At 44.6% G+C, this 19,988-nt stretch overlaps 32 non-coding genes across 32 annotated transcripts; all 32 read left to right on the forward strand.

Moving 5' to 3' along the window:
• Nucleotides 1-768: 768 nt before the first annotated feature.
• trnav-aac (transfer RNA valine (anticodon AAC)) lies at nt 769-841 on the forward strand. Its single transcript has one exon. It is a non-coding gene; the product is annotated as a tRNA-Val (tRNA).
• Nucleotides 842-946: 105 nt separating this feature from the next.
• On the forward strand, nt 947-1,019 carry trnav-uac (transfer RNA valine (anticodon UAC)). Its single transcript has one exon. It is a non-coding gene; the product is annotated as a tRNA-Val (tRNA).
• A 980-nt stretch (nt 1,020-1,999) lies between these two features.
• On the forward strand, nt 2,000-2,072 carry trnav-aac (transfer RNA valine (anticodon AAC)). The gene has a single exon. It is a non-coding gene; the product is annotated as a tRNA-Val (tRNA).
• Nucleotides 2,073-2,177: 105 nt separating this feature from the next.
• On the forward strand, nt 2,178-2,250 carry trnav-cac (transfer RNA valine (anticodon CAC)). Its single transcript has one exon. It is a non-coding gene; the product is annotated as a tRNA-Val (tRNA).
• A 979-nt stretch (nt 2,251-3,229) lies between these two features.
• trnav-aac (transfer RNA valine (anticodon AAC)) lies at nt 3,230-3,302 on the forward strand. Its single transcript has one exon. It is a non-coding gene; the product is annotated as a tRNA-Val (tRNA).
• A 105-nt stretch (nt 3,303-3,407) lies between these two features.
• On the forward strand, nt 3,408-3,480 carry trnav-uac (transfer RNA valine (anticodon UAC)). Its single transcript has one exon. It is a non-coding gene; the product is annotated as a tRNA-Val (tRNA).
• A 978-nt stretch (nt 3,481-4,458) lies between these two features.
• On the forward strand, nt 4,459-4,531 carry trnav-aac (transfer RNA valine (anticodon AAC)). The gene has a single exon. It is a non-coding gene; the product is annotated as a tRNA-Val (tRNA).
• A 105-nt stretch (nt 4,532-4,636) lies between these two features.
• On the forward strand, nt 4,637-4,709 carry trnav-cac (transfer RNA valine (anticodon CAC)). Its single transcript has one exon. It is a non-coding gene; the product is annotated as a tRNA-Val (tRNA).
• A 979-nt stretch (nt 4,710-5,688) lies between these two features.
• On the forward strand, nt 5,689-5,761 carry trnav-aac (transfer RNA valine (anticodon AAC)). Its single transcript has one exon. It is a non-coding gene; the product is annotated as a tRNA-Val (tRNA).
• Nucleotides 5,762-5,866: 105 nt separating this feature from the next.
• Nucleotides 5,867-5,939, forward strand: trnav-cac (transfer RNA valine (anticodon CAC)). Its single transcript has one exon. It is a non-coding gene; the product is annotated as a tRNA-Val (tRNA).
• A 979-nt stretch (nt 5,940-6,918) lies between these two features.
• On the forward strand, nt 6,919-6,991 carry trnav-aac (transfer RNA valine (anticodon AAC)). Its single transcript has one exon. It is a non-coding gene; the product is annotated as a tRNA-Val (tRNA).
• A 105-nt stretch (nt 6,992-7,096) lies between these two features.
• On the forward strand, nt 7,097-7,169 carry trnav-uac (transfer RNA valine (anticodon UAC)). The gene has a single exon. It is a non-coding gene; the product is annotated as a tRNA-Val (tRNA).
• Nucleotides 7,170-8,147: 978 nt separating this feature from the next.
• Nucleotides 8,148-8,220, forward strand: trnav-aac (transfer RNA valine (anticodon AAC)). Its single transcript has one exon. It is a non-coding gene; the product is annotated as a tRNA-Val (tRNA).
• A 105-nt stretch (nt 8,221-8,325) lies between these two features.
• trnav-cac (transfer RNA valine (anticodon CAC)) lies at nt 8,326-8,398 on the forward strand. Its single transcript has one exon. It is a non-coding gene; the product is annotated as a tRNA-Val (tRNA).
• Nucleotides 8,399-9,378: 980 nt separating this feature from the next.
• On the forward strand, nt 9,379-9,451 carry trnav-aac (transfer RNA valine (anticodon AAC)). The gene has a single exon. It is a non-coding gene; the product is annotated as a tRNA-Val (tRNA).
• A 105-nt stretch (nt 9,452-9,556) lies between these two features.
• trnav-cac (transfer RNA valine (anticodon CAC)) lies at nt 9,557-9,629 on the forward strand. Its single transcript has one exon. It is a non-coding gene; the product is annotated as a tRNA-Val (tRNA).
• Nucleotides 9,630-10,608: 979 nt separating this feature from the next.
• Nucleotides 10,609-10,681, forward strand: trnav-aac (transfer RNA valine (anticodon AAC)). The gene has a single exon. It is a non-coding gene; the product is annotated as a tRNA-Val (tRNA).
• A 105-nt stretch (nt 10,682-10,786) lies between these two features.
• On the forward strand, nt 10,787-10,859 carry trnav-cac (transfer RNA valine (anticodon CAC)). Its single transcript has one exon. It is a non-coding gene; the product is annotated as a tRNA-Val (tRNA).
• A 979-nt stretch (nt 10,860-11,838) lies between these two features.
• trnav-aac (transfer RNA valine (anticodon AAC)) lies at nt 11,839-11,911 on the forward strand. Its single transcript has one exon. It is a non-coding gene; the product is annotated as a tRNA-Val (tRNA).
• A 105-nt stretch (nt 11,912-12,016) lies between these two features.
• trnav-cac (transfer RNA valine (anticodon CAC)) lies at nt 12,017-12,089 on the forward strand. Its single transcript has one exon. It is a non-coding gene; the product is annotated as a tRNA-Val (tRNA).
• A 979-nt stretch (nt 12,090-13,068) lies between these two features.
• Nucleotides 13,069-13,141, forward strand: trnav-aac (transfer RNA valine (anticodon AAC)). Its single transcript has one exon. It is a non-coding gene; the product is annotated as a tRNA-Val (tRNA).
• Nucleotides 13,142-13,246: 105 nt separating this feature from the next.
• On the forward strand, nt 13,247-13,319 carry trnav-cac (transfer RNA valine (anticodon CAC)). The gene has a single exon. It is a non-coding gene; the product is annotated as a tRNA-Val (tRNA).
• Nucleotides 13,320-14,298: 979 nt separating this feature from the next.
• trnav-aac (transfer RNA valine (anticodon AAC)) lies at nt 14,299-14,371 on the forward strand. Its single transcript has one exon. It is a non-coding gene; the product is annotated as a tRNA-Val (tRNA).
• A 105-nt stretch (nt 14,372-14,476) lies between these two features.
• Nucleotides 14,477-14,549, forward strand: trnav-cac (transfer RNA valine (anticodon CAC)). The gene has a single exon. It is a non-coding gene; the product is annotated as a tRNA-Val (tRNA).
• Nucleotides 14,550-15,528: 979 nt separating this feature from the next.
• Nucleotides 15,529-15,601, forward strand: trnav-aac (transfer RNA valine (anticodon AAC)). The gene has a single exon. It is a non-coding gene; the product is annotated as a tRNA-Val (tRNA).
• A 105-nt stretch (nt 15,602-15,706) lies between these two features.
• Nucleotides 15,707-15,779, forward strand: trnav-cac (transfer RNA valine (anticodon CAC)). The gene has a single exon. It is a non-coding gene; the product is annotated as a tRNA-Val (tRNA).
• Nucleotides 15,780-16,757: 978 nt separating this feature from the next.
• trnav-aac (transfer RNA valine (anticodon AAC)) lies at nt 16,758-16,830 on the forward strand. Its single transcript has one exon. It is a non-coding gene; the product is annotated as a tRNA-Val (tRNA).
• Nucleotides 16,831-16,935: 105 nt separating this feature from the next.
• trnav-cac (transfer RNA valine (anticodon CAC)) lies at nt 16,936-17,008 on the forward strand. The gene has a single exon. It is a non-coding gene; the product is annotated as a tRNA-Val (tRNA).
• A 978-nt stretch (nt 17,009-17,986) lies between these two features.
• trnav-aac (transfer RNA valine (anticodon AAC)) lies at nt 17,987-18,059 on the forward strand. Its single transcript has one exon. It is a non-coding gene; the product is annotated as a tRNA-Val (tRNA).
• A 105-nt stretch (nt 18,060-18,164) lies between these two features.
• Nucleotides 18,165-18,237, forward strand: trnav-uac (transfer RNA valine (anticodon UAC)). Its single transcript has one exon. It is a non-coding gene; the product is annotated as a tRNA-Val (tRNA).
• A 978-nt stretch (nt 18,238-19,215) lies between these two features.
• On the forward strand, nt 19,216-19,288 carry trnav-aac (transfer RNA valine (anticodon AAC)). Its single transcript has one exon. It is a non-coding gene; the product is annotated as a tRNA-Val (tRNA).
• Nucleotides 19,289-19,393: 105 nt separating this feature from the next.
• On the forward strand, nt 19,394-19,466 carry trnav-cac (transfer RNA valine (anticodon CAC)). Its single transcript has one exon. It is a non-coding gene; the product is annotated as a tRNA-Val (tRNA).
• The last annotated feature ends 522 nt before the right edge of the window (nt 19,467-19,988 follow it).

Below are 19,988 nucleotides of genomic sequence, written 5' to 3' on the forward strand. Positions count from 1 at the left end.
GCGATGCAGACAGAACAAGACAGTTCTCTAAAAAAGACAATAAAAACTTGAAGCAGCACTGTCATATTGATATCCGTAGTGTAGTGGTTATCACATTCGCTTTACACGCGAAAGGGCCCCTGTTCGCGTGAAACATACATTTAGCAGACACTTTTGTCCAAAGCGACTTACAATAGAGGAGGTATTCAGCGATTCAACAAGACGAGGCAATGCATTGGAGAAGTGCTATTTATTCCAAGTAACTTGTTTGTGCTCAGAGAATTTAGTGCTGGAGTAGGAGTTTTATTTTCTTTAGAGAGAGGGATATTCACCAGGGTTCAGGTTTACTCGGAAGAGATGGGTTTTAGCTGTCGTTTGAAGGATACCAGTGTATCCGTAATCTGAGCGGGAACAGGAAGACGATTCCACCAGCCTGGAACATTGAGTGAAAACATTTTGGAAAGTGACTTATGGCCTATCTGCGATGGCACCACAAGTTGGTGCTCACACCCTGACCAGAAGCTCCAGTGATTACCACCATCGCTTTACAAGCTGTTGAAAACTAGGTGGAAACATGCAGATTTGCATTTATGGACATTCTGAATTGGCTTTCTGCTGTCTGGATGGTTCACGCAACAACGTCCTTGCTCCGAGCTAGGCAAATGGTGTGTATGCTAAAACCTGCAGGGAGCTTGTCACACTGAGTAGGCTTTGTCCGCTTGATTGACAAAATCGTGCACATTGTGTTATCCTTGCAGGCCAAACTTCCCTGCTAAAAACACTTGTGGGGTTTCTGTAGTGTAGTGGTCATCACATTCGCCTAACACGCGAAAGGTCCTCGGTTCGAAACCGAGCAGAAACAGCGCTGTCCTTTTGGCAAGAAAATATTAGCAATAAGAGTCACCTCATGACTGATTGTCAACAGGCACCCAAGCAAAAAGGGTATCTGCTTCGTGTGTTTCAGTCGGTTTCCGTAGTGTAGTGGTTATCACGTTCGCCTTACACGCGAAAGGTCCCCAGTTCGAAACTGGGCGGAAACATCACCTAGGCTTTTATGACAGTTGTCAAATCAGGCTTCTGTTGAGCACTGACGTTCAATGAAAACATACTTTGTGCAAAACGGTATGAGGTAAAATTTGAATTTAACTTAGTGTTTACTTGCACTCGTGGTCTCACAAACTTGCATAGAATCTGATTTCTTTTAGCTTTGTGTTGTGCATGAGCAGGTGGCCAGTGCGTTTGCTGGCCCTTCGCGATGCAGACAGAACAAGACAGTTCTCTAAAAAAGACAATAAAAACTTGAAGCAGCACTGTCATATTGATATCCGTAGTGTAGTGGTTATCACATTCGCTTTACACGCGAAAGGGCCCCTGTTCGCGTGAAACATACATTTAGCAGACACTTTTGTCCAAAGCGACTTACAATAGAGGAGGTATTCAGCGATTCAACAAGACGAGGCAATGCATTGGAGAAGTGCTATTTATTCCAAGTAACTTGTTTGTGCTCAGAGAATTTAGTGCTGGAGTAGGAGTTTTATTTTCTTTAGAGAGAGGGATATTCACCAGGGTTCAGGTTTACTCGGAAGAGATGGGTTTTAGCTGTCGTTTGAAGGATACCAGTGTATCCGTAATCTGAGCGGGAACAGGAAGACGATTCCACCAGCCTGGAACATTGAGTGAAAACATTTTGGAAAGTGACTTATGGCCTATCTGCGATGGCACCACAAGTTGGTGCTCACACCCTGACCAGAAGCTCCAGTGATTACCACCATCGCTTTACAAGCTGTTGAAAACTAGGTGGAAACATGCAGATTTGCATTTATGGACATTCTGAATTGGCTTTCTGCTGTCTGGATGGTTCACGCAACAACGTCCTTGCTCCGAGCTAGGCAAATGGTGTGTATGCTAAAACCTGCAGGGAGCTTGTCACACTGAGTAGGCTTTGTCCGCTTGATTGACAAAATCGTGCACATTGTGTTATCCTTGCAGGCCAAACTTCCCTGCTAAAAACACTTGTGGGGTTTCTGTAGTGTAGTGGTCATCACGTTCGCCTAACACGCGAAAGGTCCTCGGTTCGAAACCGAGCAGAAACAGCGCTGTCCTTTTGGCAAGAAAATATTAGCAATAAGAGTCACCTCATGACTGATTGTCAACAGGCACCCAAGCAAAAAGGGTATCTGCTTCGTGTGTTTCAGTCGGTTTCCGTAGTGTAGTGGTTATCACGTTCGCCTCACACGCGAAAGGTCCCCAGTTCGAAACTGGGCGGAAACATCACCTGGCTTTTATGACAGTTGTCAAATCAGGCTTCTGTTGAGCACTGACGTTCAATGAAAACATACTTTGTGCAAAACGGTATGAGGTAAAATTTGAATTTAACTTAGTGTTTACTTGCACTCGTGGTCTCACAAACTTGCATAGAATCTGATTTCTTTTAGCTTTGTGTTGTGCATGAGCAGGTGGCCAGTGCGTTTGCTGGCCCTTCGCGATGCAGACAGAACAAGACAGTTCTCTAAAAAAGACAATAAAAACTTGAAGCAGCACTGTCATATTGATATCCGTAGTGTAGTGGTTATCACATTCGCTTTACACGCGAAAGGGCCCCTGTTCGCGTGAAACATACATTTAGCAGACACTTTTGTCCAAAGCGACTTACAATAGAGGAGGTATTCAGCGATTCAACAAGACGAGGCAATGCATTGGAGAAGTGCTATTTATTCCAAGTAACTTGTTTGTGCTCAGAGAATTTAGTGCTGGACTAGGAGTTTTATTTTCTTTAGAGAGAGGGATATTCACCAGGGTTCAGGTTTACTCGGAAGAGATGGGTTTTAGCTGTCGTTTGAAGGATACCAGTGTATCCGTAATCTGAGCGGGAACAGGAAGACGATTCCACCAGCCTGGAACATTGAGTGAAAACATTTTGGAAAGTGACTTATGGCCTATCTGCGATGGCACCACAAGTTGGTGCTCACACCCTGACCAGAAGCTCCAGTGATTACCACCATCGCTTTACAAGCTGTTGAAAACTAGGTGGAAACATGCAGATTTGCATTTATGGACATTCTGAATTGGCTTTCTGCTGTCTGGATGGTTCACGCAACAACGTCCTTGCTCCGAGCTAGGCAAATGGTGTGTATGCTAAAACCTGCAGGGAGCTTGTCACACTGAGTAGGCTTTGTCCGCTTGATTGACAAAATCGTGCACATTGTGTTATCCTTGCAGGCCAAACTTCCCTGCTAAAAACACTTGTGGGGTTTCTGTAGTGTAGTGGTCATCACATTCGCCTAACACGCGAAAGGTCCTCGGTTCGAAACCGAGCAGAAACAGCGCTGTCCTTTTGGCAAGAAAATATTAGCAATAAGAGTCACCTCATGACTGATTGTCAACAGGCACCCAAGCAAAAAGGGTATCTGCTTCGTGTGTTTCAGTCGGTTTCCGTAGTGTAGTGGTTATCACGTTCGCCTTACACGCGAAAGGTCCCCAGTTCGAAACTGGGCGGAAGCATCACCTAGCTTTTATGACAGTTGTCAAATCAGGCTTCTGTTGAGCACTGACGTTCAATGAAAACATACTTTGTGCAAAACGGTATGAGGTAAAATTTGAATTTAACTTAGTGTTTACTTGCACTCGTGGTCTCACAAACTTGCATAGAATCTGATTTCTTTTAGCTTTGTGTTGTGCATGAGCAGGTGGCCAGTGCGTTTGCTGGCCCTTCGCGATGCAGACAGAACAAGACAGTTCTCTAAAAAAGACAATAAAAACTTGAAGCAGCACTGTCATATTGATATCCGTAGTGTAGTGGTTATCACATTCGCTTTACACGCGAAAGGGCCCCTGTTCGCGTGAAACATACATTTAGCAGACACTTTTGTCCAAAGCGACTTACAATAGAGGAGGTATTCAGCGATTCAACAAGACGAGGCAATGCATTGGAGAAGTGCTATTTATTCCAAGTAACTTGTTTGTGCTCAGAGAATTTAGTGCTGGAGTAGGAGTTTTATTTTCTTTAGAGAGAGGGATATTCACCAGGGTTCAGGTTTACTCGGAAGAGATGGGTTTTAGCTGTCGTTTGAAGGATACCAGTGTATCCGTAATCTGAGCGGGAACAGGAAGACGATTCCACCAGCCTGGAACATTGAGTGAAAACATTTTGGAAAGTGACTTATGGCCTATCTGCGATGGCACCACAAGTTGGTGCTCACACCCTGACCAGAAGCTCCAGTGATTACCACCATCGCTTTACAAGCTGTTGAAAACTAGGTGGAAACATGCAGATTTGCATTTATGGACATTCTGAATTGGCTTTCTGCTGTCTGGATGGTTCACGCAACAACGTCCTTGCTCCGAGCTAGGCAAATGGTGTGTATGCTAAACCTGCAGGGAGCTTGTCACACTGAGTAGGCTTTGTCCGCTTGATTGACAAAATCGTGCACATTGTGTTATCCTTGCAGGCCAAACTTCCCTGCTAAAAACACTTGTGGGGTTTCTGTAGTGTAGTGGTCATCACGTTCGCCTAACACGCGAAAGGTCCTCGGTTCGAAACCGAGCAAAAACAGCGCTGTCCTTTTGGCAAGAAAATATTAGCAATAAGAGTCACCTCATGACTGATTGTCAACAGGCACCCAAGCAAAAAGGGTATCTGCTTCGTGTGTTTCAGTCGGTTTCCGTAGTGTAGTGGTTATCACGTTCGCCTCACACGCGAAAGGTCCCCAGTTCGAAACTGGGCGGAAACATCACCTGGCTTTTATGACAGTTGTCAAATCAGGCTTCTGTTGAGCACTGACATTCAATGAAAACATACTTTGTGCAAAACGGTATGAGGTAAAATTTGAATTTAACTTAGTGTTTACTTGCATTCGTGGTCTCACAAACTTGCATAGAATCTGATTTCTTTTAGCTTTGTGTTGTGCATGAGCAGGTGGCCAGTGCGTTTGCTGGCCCTTCGCGATGCAGACAGAACAAGACAGTTCTCTAAAAAAGACAATAAAAACTTGAAGCAGCACTGTCATATTGATATCCGTAGTGTAGTGGTTATCACATTCGCTTTACACGCGAAAGGGCCCCTGTTCGCGTGAAACATACATTTAGCAGACACTTTTGTCCAAAGCGACTTACAATAGAGGAGGTATTCAGCGATTCAACAAGACGAGGCAATGCATTGGAGAAGTGCTATTTATTCCAAGTAACTTGTTTGTGCTCAGAGAATTTAGTGCTGGACTAGGAGTTTTATTTTCTTTAGAGAGAGGGATATTCACCAGGGTTCAGGTTTACTCGGAAGAGATGGGTTTTAGCTGTCGTTTGAAGGATACCAGTGTATCCGTAATCTGAGCGGGAACAGAAAGACGATTCCACCAGCCTGGAACATTGAGTGAAAACATTTTGGAAAGTGACTTATGGCCTATCTGCGATGGCACCACAAGTTGGTGCTCACACCCTGACCAGAAGCTCCAGTGATTACCACCATCGCTTTACAAGCTGTTGAAAACTAGGTGGAAACATGCAGATTTGCATTTATGGACATTCTGAATTGGCTTTCTGCTGTCTGGATGGTTCACGCAACAACGTCCTTGCTCCGAGCTAGGCAAATGGTGTGTATGCTAAAACCTGCAGGGAGCTTGTCACACTGAGTATGCTTTGTCCGCTTGATTGACAAAATCGTGCACATTGTGTTATCCTTGCAGGCCAAACTTCCCTGCTAAAAACACTTGTGGGGTTTCTGTAGTGTAGTGGTCATCACGTTCGCCTAACACGCGAAAGGTCCTCGGTTCGAAACCGAGCAGAAACAGCGCTGTCCTTTTGGCAAGAAAATATTAGCAATAAGAGTCACCTCATGACTGATTGTCAACAGGCACCCAAGCAAAAAGGGTATCTGCTTCGTGTGTTTCAGTCGGTTTCCGTAGTGTAGTGGTTATCACGTTCGCCTCACACGCGAAAGGTCCCCAGTTCGAAACTGGGCGGAAACATCACCTGGCTTTTATGACAGTTGTCAAATCAGGCTTCTGTTGAGCACTGACATTCAATGAAAACATACTTTGTGCAAAACGGTATGAGGTAAAATTTGAATTTAACTTAGTGTTTACTTGCACTCGTGGTCTCACAAACTTGCATAGAATCTGATTTCTTTTAGCTTTGTGTTGTGCATGAGCAGGTGGCCAGTGCGTTTGCTGGCCCTTCGCGATGCAGACAGAACAAGACAGTTCTCTAAAAAAGACAATAAAAACTTGAAGCAGCACTGTCATATTGATATCCGTAGTGTAGTGGTTATCACATTCGCTTTACACGCGAAAGGGCCCCTGTTCGCGTGAAACATACATTTAGCAGACACTTTTGTCCAAAGCGACTTACAATAGAGGAGGTATTCAGCGATTCAACAAGACGAGGCATTGCATTGGAGAAGTGCTATTTATTCCAAGTAACTTGTTTGTGCTCAGAGAATTTAGTGCTGGAGTAGGAGTTTTATTTTCTTTAGAGAGAGGGATATTCACCAGGGTTCAGGTTTACTCGGAAGAGATGGGTTTTAGCTGTCGTTTGAAGGATACCAGTGTATCCGTAATCTGAGCGGGAACAGAAAGACGATTCCACCAGCCTGGAACATTGAGTGAAAACATTTTGGAAAGTGACTTATGGCCTATCTGCGATGGCACCACAAGTTGGTGCTCACACCCTGACCAGAAGCTCCAGTGATTACCACCATCGCTTTACAAGCTGTTGAAAACTAGGTGGAAACATGCAGATTTGCATTTATGGACATTCTGAATTGGCTTTCTGCTGTCTGGATGGTTCACGCAACAACGTCCTTGCTCCGAGCTAGGCAAATGGTGTGTATGCTAAAACCTGCAGGGAGCTTGTCACACTGAGTAGGCTTTGTCCGCTTGATTGACAAAATCGTGCACATTGTGTTATCCTTGCAGGCCAAACTTCCCTGCTAAAAACACTTGTGGGGTTTCTGTAGTGTAGTGGTCATCACGTTCGCCTAACACGCGAAAGGTCCTCGGTTCGAAACCGAGCAGAAACAGCGCTGTCCTTTTGGCAAGAAAATATTAGCAATAAGAGTCACCTCATGACTGATTGTCAACAGGCACCCAAGCAAAAAGGGTATCTGCTTCGTGTGTTTCAGTCGGTTTCCGTAGTGTAGTGGTTATCACGTTCGCTTTACACGCGAAAGGTCCCCAGTTCGAAACTGGGCGGAAGCATCACCTAGCTTTTATGACAGTTGTCAAATCAGGCTTCTGTTGAGCACTGACATTCAATGAAAACATACTTTGTGCAAAACGGTATGAGGTAAAATTTGAATTTAACTTAGTGTTTACTTGCACTCGTGGTCTCACAAACTTGCATAGAATCTGATTTCTTTTAGCTTTGTGTTGTGCATGAGCAGGTGGCCAGTGCGTTTGCTGGCCCTTCGCGATGCAGACAGAACAAGACAGTTCTCTAAAAAAGACAATAAAAACTTGAAGCAGCACTGTCATATTGATATCCGTAGTGTAGTGGTTATCACATTCGCTTTACACGCGAAAGGGCCCCTGTTCGCGTGAAACATACATTTAGCAGACACTTTTGTCCAAAGCGACTTACAATAGAGGAGGTATTCAGCGATTCAACAAGACGAGGCAATGCATTGGAGAAGTGCTATTTATTCCAAGTAACTTGTTTGTGCTCAGAGAATTTAGTGCTGGAGTAGGAGTTTTATTTTCTTTAGAGAGAGGGATATTCACCAGGGTTCAGGTTTACTCGGAAGAGATGGGTTTTAGCTGTCGTTTGAAGGATACCAGTGTATCCGTAATCTGAGCGGGAACAGGAAGACGATTCCACCAGCCTGGAACATTGAGTGAAAACATTTTGGAAAGTGACTTATGGCCTATCTGCGATGGCACCACAAGTTGGTGCTCACACCCTGACCAGAAGCTCCAGTGATTACCACCATCGCTTTACAAGCTGTTGAAAACTAGGTGGAAACATGCAGATTTGCATTTATGGACATTCTGAATTGGCTTTCTGCTGTCTGGATGGTTCACGCAACAACGTCCTTGCTCCGAGCTAGGCAAATGGTGTGTATGCTAAAACCTGCAGGGAGCTTGTCACACTGAGTAGGCTTGTCCGCTTGATTGACAAAATCGTGCACATTGTGTTATCCTTGCAGGCCAAACTTCCCTGCTAAAAACACTTGTGGGGTTTCTGTAGTGTAGTGGTCATCACGTTCGCCTAACACGCGAAAGGTCCTCGGTTCGAAACCGAGCAGAAACAGCGCTGTCCTTTTGGCAAGAAAATATTAGCAATAAGAGTCACCTCATGACTGATTGTCAACAGGCACCCAACCAAAAAGGGTATCTGCTTCGTGTGTTTCAGTCGGTTTCCGTAGTGTAGTGGTTATCACGTTCGCCTCACACGCGAAAGGTCCCCAGTTCGAAACTGGGCGGAAACATCACCTGGCTTTTATGACAGTTGTCAAATCAGGCTTCTGTTGAGCACTGACATTCAATGAAAACATACTTTGTGCAAAACGGTATGAGGTAAAATTTGAATTTAACTTAGTGTTTACTTGCACTCGTGGTCTCACAAACTTGCATAGAATCTGATTTCTTTTAGCTTTGTGTTGTGCATGAGCAGGTGGCCAGTGCGTTTGCTGGCCCTTCGCGATGCAGACAGAACAAGACAGTTCTCTAAAAAAGACAATAAAAACTTGAAGCAGCACTGTCATATTGATATCCGTAGTGTAGTGGTTATCACATTCGCTTTACACGCGAAAGGGCCCCTGTTCGCGTGAAACATACATTTAGCAGACACTTTTGTCCAAAGCGACTTACAATAGAGGAGGTATTCAGCGATTCAACAAGACGAGGCAATGCATTGGAGAAGTGCTATTTATTCCAAGTAACTTGTTTGTGCTCAGAGAATTTAGTGCTGGACTAGGAGTTTTATTTTCTTTAGAGAGAGGGATATTCACCAGGGTTCAGGTTTACTCGGAAGAGATGGGTTTTAGCTGTCGTTTGAAGGATACCAGTGTATCCGTAATCTGAGCGGGAACAGGAAGACGATTCCACCAGCCTGGAACATTGAGTGAAAACATTTTGGAAAGTGACTTATGGCCTATCTGCGATGGCACCACAAGTTGGTGCTCACACCCTGACCAGAAGGCTCCAGTGATTACCACCATCGCTTTACAAGCTGTTGAAAACTAGGTGGAAACATGCAGATTTGCATTTATGGACATTCTGAATTGGCTTTCTGCTGTCTGGATGGTTCACGCAACAACGTCCTTGCTCCGAGCTAGGCAAATGGTGTGTATGCTAAAACCTGCAGGGAGCTTGTCACACTGAGTAGGCTTTGTCCGCTTGATTGACAAAATCGTGCACATTGTGTTATCCTTGCAGGCCAAACTTCCCTGCTAAAAACACTTGTGGGGTTTCTGTAGTGTAGTGGTCATCACATTCGCCTAACACGCGAAAGGTCCTCGGTTCGAAACCGAGCAGAAACAGCGCTGTCCTTTTGGCAAGAAAATATTAGCAATAAGAGTCACCTCATGACTGATTGTCAACAGGCACCCAAGCAAAAAGGGTATCTGCTTCGTGTGTTTCAGTCGGTTTCCGTAGTGTAGTGGTTATCACGTTCGCCTCACACGCGAAAGGTCCCCAGTTCGAAACTGGGCGGAAACATCACCTGGCTTTTATGACAGTTGTCAAATCAGGCTTCTGTTGAGCACTGACGTTCAATGAAAACATACTTTGTGCAAAACGGTATGAGGTAAAATTTGAATTTAACTTAGTGTTTACTTGCATTCGTGGTCTCACAAACTTGCATAGAATCTGATTTCTTTTAGCTTTGTGTTGTGCATGAGCAGGTGGCCAGTGCGTTTGCTGGCCCTTCGCGATGCAGACAGAACAAGACAGTTCTCTAAAAAAGACAATAAAAACTTGAAGCAGCACTGTCATATTGATATCCGTAGTGTAGTGGTTATCACATTCGCTTTACACGCGAAAGGGCCCCTGTTCGCGTGAAACATACATTTAGCAGACACTTTTGTCCAAAGCGACTTACAATAGAGGAGGTATTCAGCGATTCAACAAGACGAGGCAATGCATTGGAGAAGTGCTATTTATTCCAAGTAACTTGTTTGTGCTCAGAGAATTTAGTGCTGGAGTAGGAGTTTTATTTTCTTTAGAGAGAGGGAAATTCACCAGGGTTCAGGTTTACTCGGAAGAGATGGGTTTTAGCTGTCGTTTGAAGGATACCAGTGTATCCGTAATCTGAGCGGGAACAGAAAGACGATTCCACCAGCCTGGAACATTGAGTGAAAACATTTTGGAAAGTGACTTATGGCCTATCTGCGATGGCACCACAAGTTGGTGCTCACACCCTGACCAGAGGCTCCAGTGATTACCACCATCGCTTTACAAGCTGTTGAAAACTAGGTGGAAACATGCAGATTTGCATTTATGGACATTCTGAATTGGCTTTCTGCTGTCTGGATGGTTCACGCAACAACGTCCTTGCTCCGAGCTAGGCAAATGGTGTGTATGCTAAAACCTGCAGGGAGCTTGTCACACTGAGTAGGCTTTGTCCGCTTGATTGACAAAATCGTGCACATTGTGTTATCCTTGCAGGCCAAACTTCCCTGCTAAAAACACTTGTGGGGTTTCTGTAGTGTAGTGGTCATCACATTCGCCTAACACGCGAAAGGTCCTCGGTTCGAAACCGAGCAGAAACAGCGCTGTCCTTTTGGCAAGAAAATATTAGCAATAAGAGTCACCTCATGACTGATTGTCAACAGGCACCCAAGCAAAAAGGGTATCTGCTTCGTGTGTTTCAGTCGGTTTCCGTAGTGTAGTGGTTATCACGTTCGCCTCACACGCGAAAGGTCCCCAGTTCGAAACTGGGCGGAAACATCACCTGGCTTTTATGACAGTTGTCAAATCAGGCTTCTGTTGAGCACTGACATTCAATGAAAACATACTTTGTGCAAAACGGTATGAGGTAAAATTTGAATTTAACTTAGTGTTTACTTGCACTCGTGGTCTCACAAACTTGCATAGAATCTGATTTCTTTTAGCTTTGTGTTGTGCATGAGCAGGTGGCCAGTGCGTTTGCTGGCCCTTCGCGATGCAGACAGAACAAGACAGTTCTCTAAAAAAGACAATAAAAACTTGAAGCAGCACTGTCATATTGATATCCGTAGTGTAGTGGTTATCACATTCGCTTTACACGCGAAAGGGCCCCTGTTCGCGTGAAACATACATTTAGCAGACACTTTTGTCCAAAGCGACTTACAATAGAGGAGGTATTCAGCGATTCAACAAGACGAGGCAATGCATTGGAGAAGTGCTATTTATTCCAAGTAACTTGTTTGTGCTCAGAGAATTTAGTGCTGGAGTAGGAGTTTTATTTTCTTTAGAGAGAGGGATATTCACCAGGGTTCAGGTTTACTCGGAAGAGATGGGTTTTAGCTGTCGTTTGAAGGATACCAGTGTATCCGTAATCTGAGCGGGAACAGGAAGACGATTCCACCAGCCTGGAACATTGAGTGAAAACATTTTGGAAAGTGACTTATGGCCTATCTGCGATGGCACCACAAGTTGGTGCTCACACCCTGACCAGAAGCTCCAGTGATTACCACCATCGCTTTACAAGCTGTTGAAAACTAGGTGGAAACATGCAGATTTGCATTTATGGACATTCTGAATTGGCTTTCTGCTGTCTGGATGGTTCACGCAACAACGTCCTTGCTCCGAGCTAGGCAAATGGTGTGTATGCTAAAACCTGCAGGGAGCTTGTCACACTGAGTAGGCTTTGTCCGCTTGATTGACAAAATCGTGCACATTGTGTTATCCTTGCAGGCCAAGCTTCCCTGCTAAAAACACTTGTGGGGTTTCTGTAGTGTAGTGGTCATCACGTTCGCCTAACACGCGAAAGGTCCTCGGTTCGAAACCGAGCAGAAACAGCGCTGTCCTTTTGGCAAGAAAATATTAGCAATAAGAGTCACCTCATGACTGATTGTCAACAGGCACCCAAGCAAAAAGGGTATCTGCTTCGTGTGTTTCAGTCGGTTTCCGTAGTGTAGTGGTTATCACGTTCGCCTCACACGCGAAAGGTCCCCAGTTCGAAACTGGGCGGAAACATCACCTGGCTTTTATGACAGTTGTCAAATCAGGCTTCTGTTGAGCACTGACATTCAATGAAAACATACTTTGTGCAAAACGGTATGAGGTAAAATTTGAATTTAACTTAGTGTTTACTTGCACTCGTGGTCTCACAAACTTGCATAGAATCTGATTTCTTTTAGCTTTGTGTTGTGCATGAGCAGGTGGCCAGTGCGTTTGCTGGCCCTTCGCGATGCAGACAGAACAAGACAGTTCTCTAAAAAAGACAATAAAAACTTGAAGCAGCACTGTCATATTGATATCCGTAGTGTAGTGGTTATCACATTCGCTTTACACGCGAAAGGGCCCCTGTTCGCGTGAAACATACATTTAGCAGACACTTTTGTCCAAAGCGACTTACAATAGAGGAGGTATTCAGCGATTCAACAAGACGAGGCAATGCATTGGAGAAGTGCTATTTATTCCAAGTAACTTGTTTGTGCTCAGAGAATTTAGTGCTGGAGTAGGAGTTTTATTTTCTTTAGAGAGAGGGATATTCACCAGGGTTCAGGTTTACTCGGAAGAGATGGGTTTTAGCTGTCGTTTGAAGGATACCAGTGTATCCGTAATCTAAGCGGGAACAGAAAGACGATTCCACCAGCCTGGAACATTGAGTGAAAACATTTTGGAAAGTGACTTATGGCCTATCTGCGATGGCACCACAAGTTGGTGCTCACACCCTGACCAGAAGCTCCAGTGATTACCACCATCGCTTTACAAGCTGTTGAAAACTAGGTGGAAACATGCAGATTTGCATTTATGGACATTCTGAATTGGCTTTCTGCTGTCTGGATGGTTCACGCAACAACGTCCTTGCTCCGAGCTAGGCAAATGGTGTGTATGCTAAAACCTGCAGGGAGCTTGTCACACTGAGTAGGCTTTGTCCGCTTGATTGACAAAATCGTGCACATTGTGTTATCCTTGCAGGCCAAACTTCCCTGCTAAAAACGCTTGTGGGGTTTCTGTAGTGTAGTGTTCTTCACGTTCGCCTAACACGCGAAAGGTCCTCGGTTCGAAACCGAGCAGAAACAGCGCTGTCCTTTTGGCAAGAAAATATTAGCAATAAGAGTCACCTCATGACTGATTGTCAACAGGCACCCAAGCAAAAAGGGTATCTGCTTCGTGTGTTTCAGTCGGTTTCCGTAGTGTAGTGGTTATCACGTTCGCCTCACACGCGAAAGGTCCCCAGTTCGAAACTGGGCGGAAACATCACCTGGCTTTTATGACAGTTGTCAAATCAGGCTTCTGTTGAGCACTGACATTCAATGAAAACATACTTTGTGCAAAACGGTATGAGGTAAAATTTGAATTTAACTTAGTGTTTACTTGCACTCGTGGTCTCACAAACTTGCATAGAATCTGATTTCTTTTAGCTTTGTGTTGTGCATGAGCAGGTGGCCAGTGCGTTTGCTGGCCCTTCGCGATGCAGACAGAACAAGACAGTTCTCTAAAAAAGACAATAAAAACTTGAAGCAGCACTGTCATATTGATATCCGTAGTGTAGTGGTTATCACATTCGCTTTACACGCGAAAGGGCCCCTGTTCGCGTGAAACATACATTTAGCAGACACTTTTGTCCAAAGCGACTTACAATAGAGGAGGTATTCAGCGATTCAACAAGACGAGGCAATGCATTGGAGAAGTGCTATTTATTCCAAGTAACTTGTTTGTGCTCAGAGAATTTAGTGCTGGAGTAGGAGTTTTATTTTCTTTAGAGAGAGGGATATTCACCAGGGTTCAGGTTTACTCGGAAGAGATGGGTTTTAGCTGTCGTTTGAAGGATACCAGTGTATCCGTAATCTGAGCGGGAACAGAAAGACGATTCCACCAGCCTGGAACATTGAGTGAAAACATTTTGGAAAGTGACTTATGGCCTATCTGCGATGGCACCACAAGTTGGTGCTCACACCCTGACCAGAAGCTCCAGTGATTACCACCATCGCTTTACAAGCTGTTGAAAACTAGGTGGAAACATGCAGATTTGCATTTATGGACATTCTGAATTGGCTTTCTGCTGTCTGGATGGTTCACGCAACAACGTCCTTGCTCCGAGCTAGGCAAATGGTGTGTATGCTAAAACCTGCAGGGAGCTTGTCACACTGAGTAGGCTTTGTCCGCTTGATTGACAAAATCGTGCACATTGTGTTATCCTTGCAGGCCAAACTTCCCTGCTAAAAACACTTGTGGGGTTTCTGTAGTGTAGTGGTCATCACGTTCGCCTAACACGCGAAAGGTCCTCGGTTCGAAACCGAGCAGAAACAGCGCTGTCCTTTTGGCAAGAAAATATTAGCAATAAGAGTCACCTCATGACTGATTGTCAACAGGCACCCAAGCAAAAAGGGTATCTGCTTCGTGTGTTTCAGTCGGTTTCCGTAGTGTAGTGGTTATCACGTTCGCCTCACACGCGAAAGGTCCCCAGTTCGAAACTGGGCGGAAACATCACCTGGCTTTTATGACAGTTGTCAAATCAGGCTTCTGTTGAGCACTGACGTTCAATGAAAACATACTTTGTGCAAAACGGTATGAGGTAAAATTTGAATTTAACTTAGTGTTTACTTGCATTCGTGGTCTCACAAACTTGCATAGAATCTGACTTCTTTTAGCTTTGTGTTGTGCATGAGCAGGTGGCCAGTGCGTTTGCTGGCCCTTCGCGATGCAGACAGAACAAGACAGTTCTCTAAAAAAGACAATAAAAACTTGAAGCAGCACTGTCATATTGATATCCGTAGTGTAGTGGTTATCACATTCGCTTTACACGCGAAAGGGCCCCTGTTCGCGTGAAACATACATTTAGCAGACACTTTTGTCCAAAGCGACTTACAATAGAGGAGGTATTCAGCGATTCAACAAGACGAGGCAATGCATTGGAGAAGTGCTATTTATTCCAAGTAACTTGTTTGTGCTCAGAGAATTTAGTGCTGGAGTAGGAGTTTTATTTTCTTTAGAGAGAGGGATATTCACCAGGGTTCAGGTTTACTCGGAAGAGATGGGTTTTAGCTGTCGTTTGAAGGATACCAGTGTATCCGTAATCTGAGCGGGAACAGGAAGACGATTCCACCAGCCTGGAACATTGAGTGAAAACATTTTGGAAAGTGACTTATGGCCTATCTGCGATGGCACCACAAGTTGGTGCTCACACCCTGACCAGAAGTTCCAGTGATTACCACCATCGCTTTACAAGCTGTTGAAAACTAGGTGGAAACATGCAGATTTGCATTTATGGACATTCTGAATTGGCTTTCTGCTGTCTGGATGGTTCACGCAACAACGTCCTTGCTCCGAGCTAGGCAAATGGTGTGTATGCTAAAACCTGCAGGGAGCTTGTCACACTGAGTAGGCTTTGTCCGCTTGATTGACAAAATCGTGCACATTGTGTTATCCTTGCAGGCCAAACTTCCCTGCTAAAAACACTTGTGGGGTTTCTGTAGTGTAGTGGTCATCACGTTCGCCTAACACGCGAAAGGTCCTCGGTTCGAAACCGAGCAGAAACAGTGCTGTCCTTTTGGCAAGAAAATATTAGCAATAAGAGTCACCTCATGACTGATTGTCAACAGGCACCCAACCAAAAAGGGTATCTGCTTCGTGTGTTTCAGTCGGTTTCCGTAGTGTAGTGGTTATCACGTTCGCCTCACACGCGAAAGGTCCCCAGTTCGAAACTGGGCGGAAACATCATCTGGCTTTTATGACAGTTGTCAAATCAGGCTTCTGTTGAGCACTGACATTCAATGAAAACATACTTTGTGCAAAACGGTATGAGGTAAAATTTGAATTTAACTTAGTGTTTACTTGCACTCGTGGTCTCACAAACTTGCATAGAATCTGATTTCTTTTAGCTTTGTGTTGTGCATGAGCAGGTGGCCAGTGCGTTTGCTGGCCCTTCGCGATGCAGACAGAACAAGACAGTTCTCTAAAAAAGACAATAAAAACTTGAAGCAGCACTGTCATATTGATATCCGTAGTGTAGTGGTTATCACATTCGCTTTACACGCGAAAGGGCCCCTGTTCGCGTGAAACATACATTTAGCAGACACTTTTGTCCAAAGCGACTTACAATAGAGGAGGTATTCAGCGATTCAACAAGACGAGGCAATGCATTGGAGAAGTGCTATTTATTCCAAGTAACTTGTTTGTGCTCAGAGAATTTAGTGCTGGAGTAGGAGTTTTATTTTCTTTAGAGAGAGGGATATTCACCAGGGTTCAGGTTTACTCGGAAGAGATGGGTTTTAGCTGTCGTTTGAAGGATACCAGTGTATCCGTAATCTGAGCGGGAACAGAAAGACGATTCCACCAGCCTGGAACATTGAGTGAAAACATTTTGGAAAGTGACTTATGGCCTATCTGCGATGGCACCACAAGTTGGTGCTCACACCCTGACCAGAAGCTCCAGTGATTACCACCATCGCTTTACAAGCTGTTGAAAACTAGGTGGAAACATGCAGATTTGCATTTATGGACATTCTGAATTGGCTTTCTGCTGTCTGGATGGTTCACGCAACAACGTCCTTGCTCCGAGCTAGGCAAATGGTGTGTATGCTAAAACCTGCAGGGAGCTTGTCACACTGAGTAGGCTTTGTCCGCTTGATTGACAAAATCGTGCACATTGTGTTATCCTTGCAGGCCAAGCTTCCCTGTAAAAACACTTGTGGGGTTTCTGTAGTGTAGTGGTCATCACGTTCGCCTAACACGCGAAAGGTCCTCGGTTCGAAACCGAGCAGAAACAGTGCTGTCCTTTTGGCAAGAAAATATTAGCAATAAGAGTCACCTCAAGACTGATTGTCAACAGGCACCCAACCAAAAAGGGTATCTGCTTCGTGTGTTTCAGTCGGTTTCCGTAGTGTAGTGGTTATCACGTTCGCCTCACACGCGAAAGGTCCCCAGTTCGAAACTGGGCGGAAACATCACCTGGCTTTTATGACAGTTGTCAAATCAGGCTTCTGTTGAGCACTGACATTCAATGAAAACATACTTTGTGCAAAACGGTATGAGGTAAAATTTGAATTTAACTTAGTGTTTACTTGCACTCGTGGTCTCACAAAGTTGCATAGAATCTGATTTCTTTTAGCTTTGTGTTGTGCATGAGCAGGTGGCCAGTGCGTTTGCTGGCCCTTCGCGATGCAGACAGAACAAGACAGTTCTCTAAAAAAGACAATAAAAACTTGAAGCAGCACTGTCATATTGATATCCGTAGTGTAGTGGTTATCACATTCGCTTTACACGCGAAAGGGCCCCTGTTCGCGTGAAACATACATTTAGCAGACACTTTTGTCCAAAGCGACTTACAATAGAGGAGGTATTCAGCGATTCAACAAGACGAGGCAATGCATTGGAGAAGTGCTATTTATTCCAAGTAACTTGTTTGTGCTCAGAGAATTTAGTGCTGGAGTAGGAGTTTTATTTTCTTTAGAGAGAGGGATATTCACCAGGGTTCAGGTTTACTCGGAAGAGATGGGTTTTAGCTGTCGTTTGAAGGATACCAGTGTATCCGTAATCTGAGCGGGAACAGAAAGACGATTCCACCAGCCTGGAACATTGAGTGAAAACATTTTGGAAAGTGACTTATGGCCTATCTGCGATGGCACCACAAGTTGGTGCTCACACCCTGACCAGAGGCTCCAGTGATTACCACCATCGCTTTACAAGCTGTTGAAAACTAGGTGGAAACATGCAGATTTGCATTTATGGACATTCTGAATTGGCTTTCTGCTGTCTGGATGGTTCACGCAACAACGTCCTTGCTCCGAGCTAGGCAAATGGTGTGTATGCTAAAACCTGCAGGGAGCTTGTCACACTGAGTAGGCTTTGTCCGCTTGATTGACAAAATCGTGCACATTGTGTTATCCTTGCAGGCCAAGCTTCCCTGTAAAAACACTTGTGGGGTTTCTGTAGTGTAGTGGTCATCACGTTCGCCTAACACGCGAAAGGTCCTCGGTTCGAAACCGAGCAGAAACAGTGCTGTCCTTTTGGCAAGAAAATATTAGCAATAAGAGTCACCTCATGACTGATTGTCAACAGGCACCCAAGCAAAAAGGGTATCTGCTTCGTGTGTTTCAGTCGGTTTCCGTAGTGTAGTGGTTATCACGTTCGCCTTACACGCGAAAGGTCCCCAGTTCGAAACTGGGCGGAAACATCATCTGGCTTTTATGACAGTTGTCAAATCAGGCTTCTGTTGAGCACTGACGTTCAATGAAAACATACTTTGTGCAAAACGGTATGAGGTAAAATTTGAATTTAACTTAGTGTTTACTTGCACTCGTGGTCTCACAAACTTGCATAGAATCTGATTTCTTTTAGCTTTGTGTTGTGCATGAGCAGGTGGCCAGTGCGTTTGCTGGCCCTTCGCGATGCAGACAGAACAAGACAGTTCTCTAAAAAAGACAATAAAAACTTGAAGCAGCACTGTCATATTGATATCCGTAGTGTAGTGGTTATCACATTCGCTTTACACGCGAAAGGGCCCCTGTTCGCGTGAAACATACATTTAGCAGACACTTTTGTCCAAAGCGACTTACAATAGAGGAGGTATTCAGCGATTCAACAAGACGAGGCAATGCATTGGAGAAGTGCTATTTATTCCAAGTAACTTGTTTGTGCTCAGAGAATTTAGTGCTGGAGTAGGAGTTTTATTTTCTTTAGAGAGAGGGATATTCACCAGGGTTCAGGTTTACTCGGAAGAGATGGGTTTTAGCTGTCGTTTGAAGGATACCAGTGTATCCGTAATCTGAGCGGGAACAGGAAGACGATTCCACCAGCCTGGAACATTGAGTGAAAACATTTTGGAAAGTGACTTATGGCCTATCTGCGATGGCACCACAAGTTGGTGCTCACACCCTGACCAGAAGCTCCAGTGATTACCACCATCGCTTTACAAGCTGTTGAAAACTAGGTGGAAACATGCAGATTTGCATTTATGGACATTCTGAATTGGCTTTCTGCTGTCTGGATGGTTCACGCAACAACGTCCTTGCTCCGAGCTAGGCAAATGGTGTGTATGCTAAACCTGCAGGGAGCTTGTCACACTGAGTAGGCTTTGTCCGCTTGATTGACAAAATCGTGCACATTGTGTTATCCTTGCAGGCCAAACTTCCCTGCTAAAAACACTTGTGGGGTTTCTGTAGTGTAGTGGTCATCACGTTCGCCTAACACGCGAAAGGTCCTCGGTTCGAAACCGAGCAGAAACAGCGCTGTCCTTTTGGCAAGAAAATATTAGCAATAAGAGTCACCTCATGACTGATTGTCAACAGGCACCCAAGCAAAAAGGGTATCTGCTTCGTGTGTTTCAGTCGGTTTCCGTAGTGTAGTGGTTATCACGTTCGCCTCACACGCGAAAGGTCCCCAGTTCGAAACTGGGCGGAAACATCACCTGGCTTTTATGACAGTTGTCAAATCAGGCTTCTGTTGAGCACTGACGTTCAATGAAAACATACTTTGTGCAAAACGGTATGAGGTAAAATTTGAATTTAACTTAGTGTTTACTTGCACTCGTGGTCTCACAAACTTGCATAGAATCTGATTTCTTTTAGCTTTGTGTTGTGCATGAGCAGGTGGCCAGTGCGTTTGCTGGCCCTTCGCGATGCAGACAGAACAAGACAGTTCTCTAAAAAAGACAATAAAAACTTGAAGCAGCACTGTCATATTGATATCCGTAGTGTAGTGGTTATCACATTCGCTTTACACGCGAAAGGGCCCCTGTTCGCGTGAAACATACATTTAGCAGACACTTTTGTCCAAAGCGACTTACAATAGAGGAGGTATTCAGCGATTCAACAAGACGAGGCAATGCATTGGAGAAGTGCTATTTATTCCAAGTAACTTGTTTGTGCTCAGAGAATTTAGTGCTGGAGTAGGAGTTTTATTTTCTTTAGAGAGAGGGATATTCAC

Source organism: Danio aesculapii, chromosome 23, assembly GCF_903798145.1.
Source record: "Danio aesculapii chromosome 23, fDanAes4.1, whole genome shotgun sequence".
In the NCBI taxonomy this organism is placed as follows: Eukaryota; Metazoa; Chordata; class Actinopteri; order Cypriniformes; family Danionidae; genus Danio; species Danio aesculapii.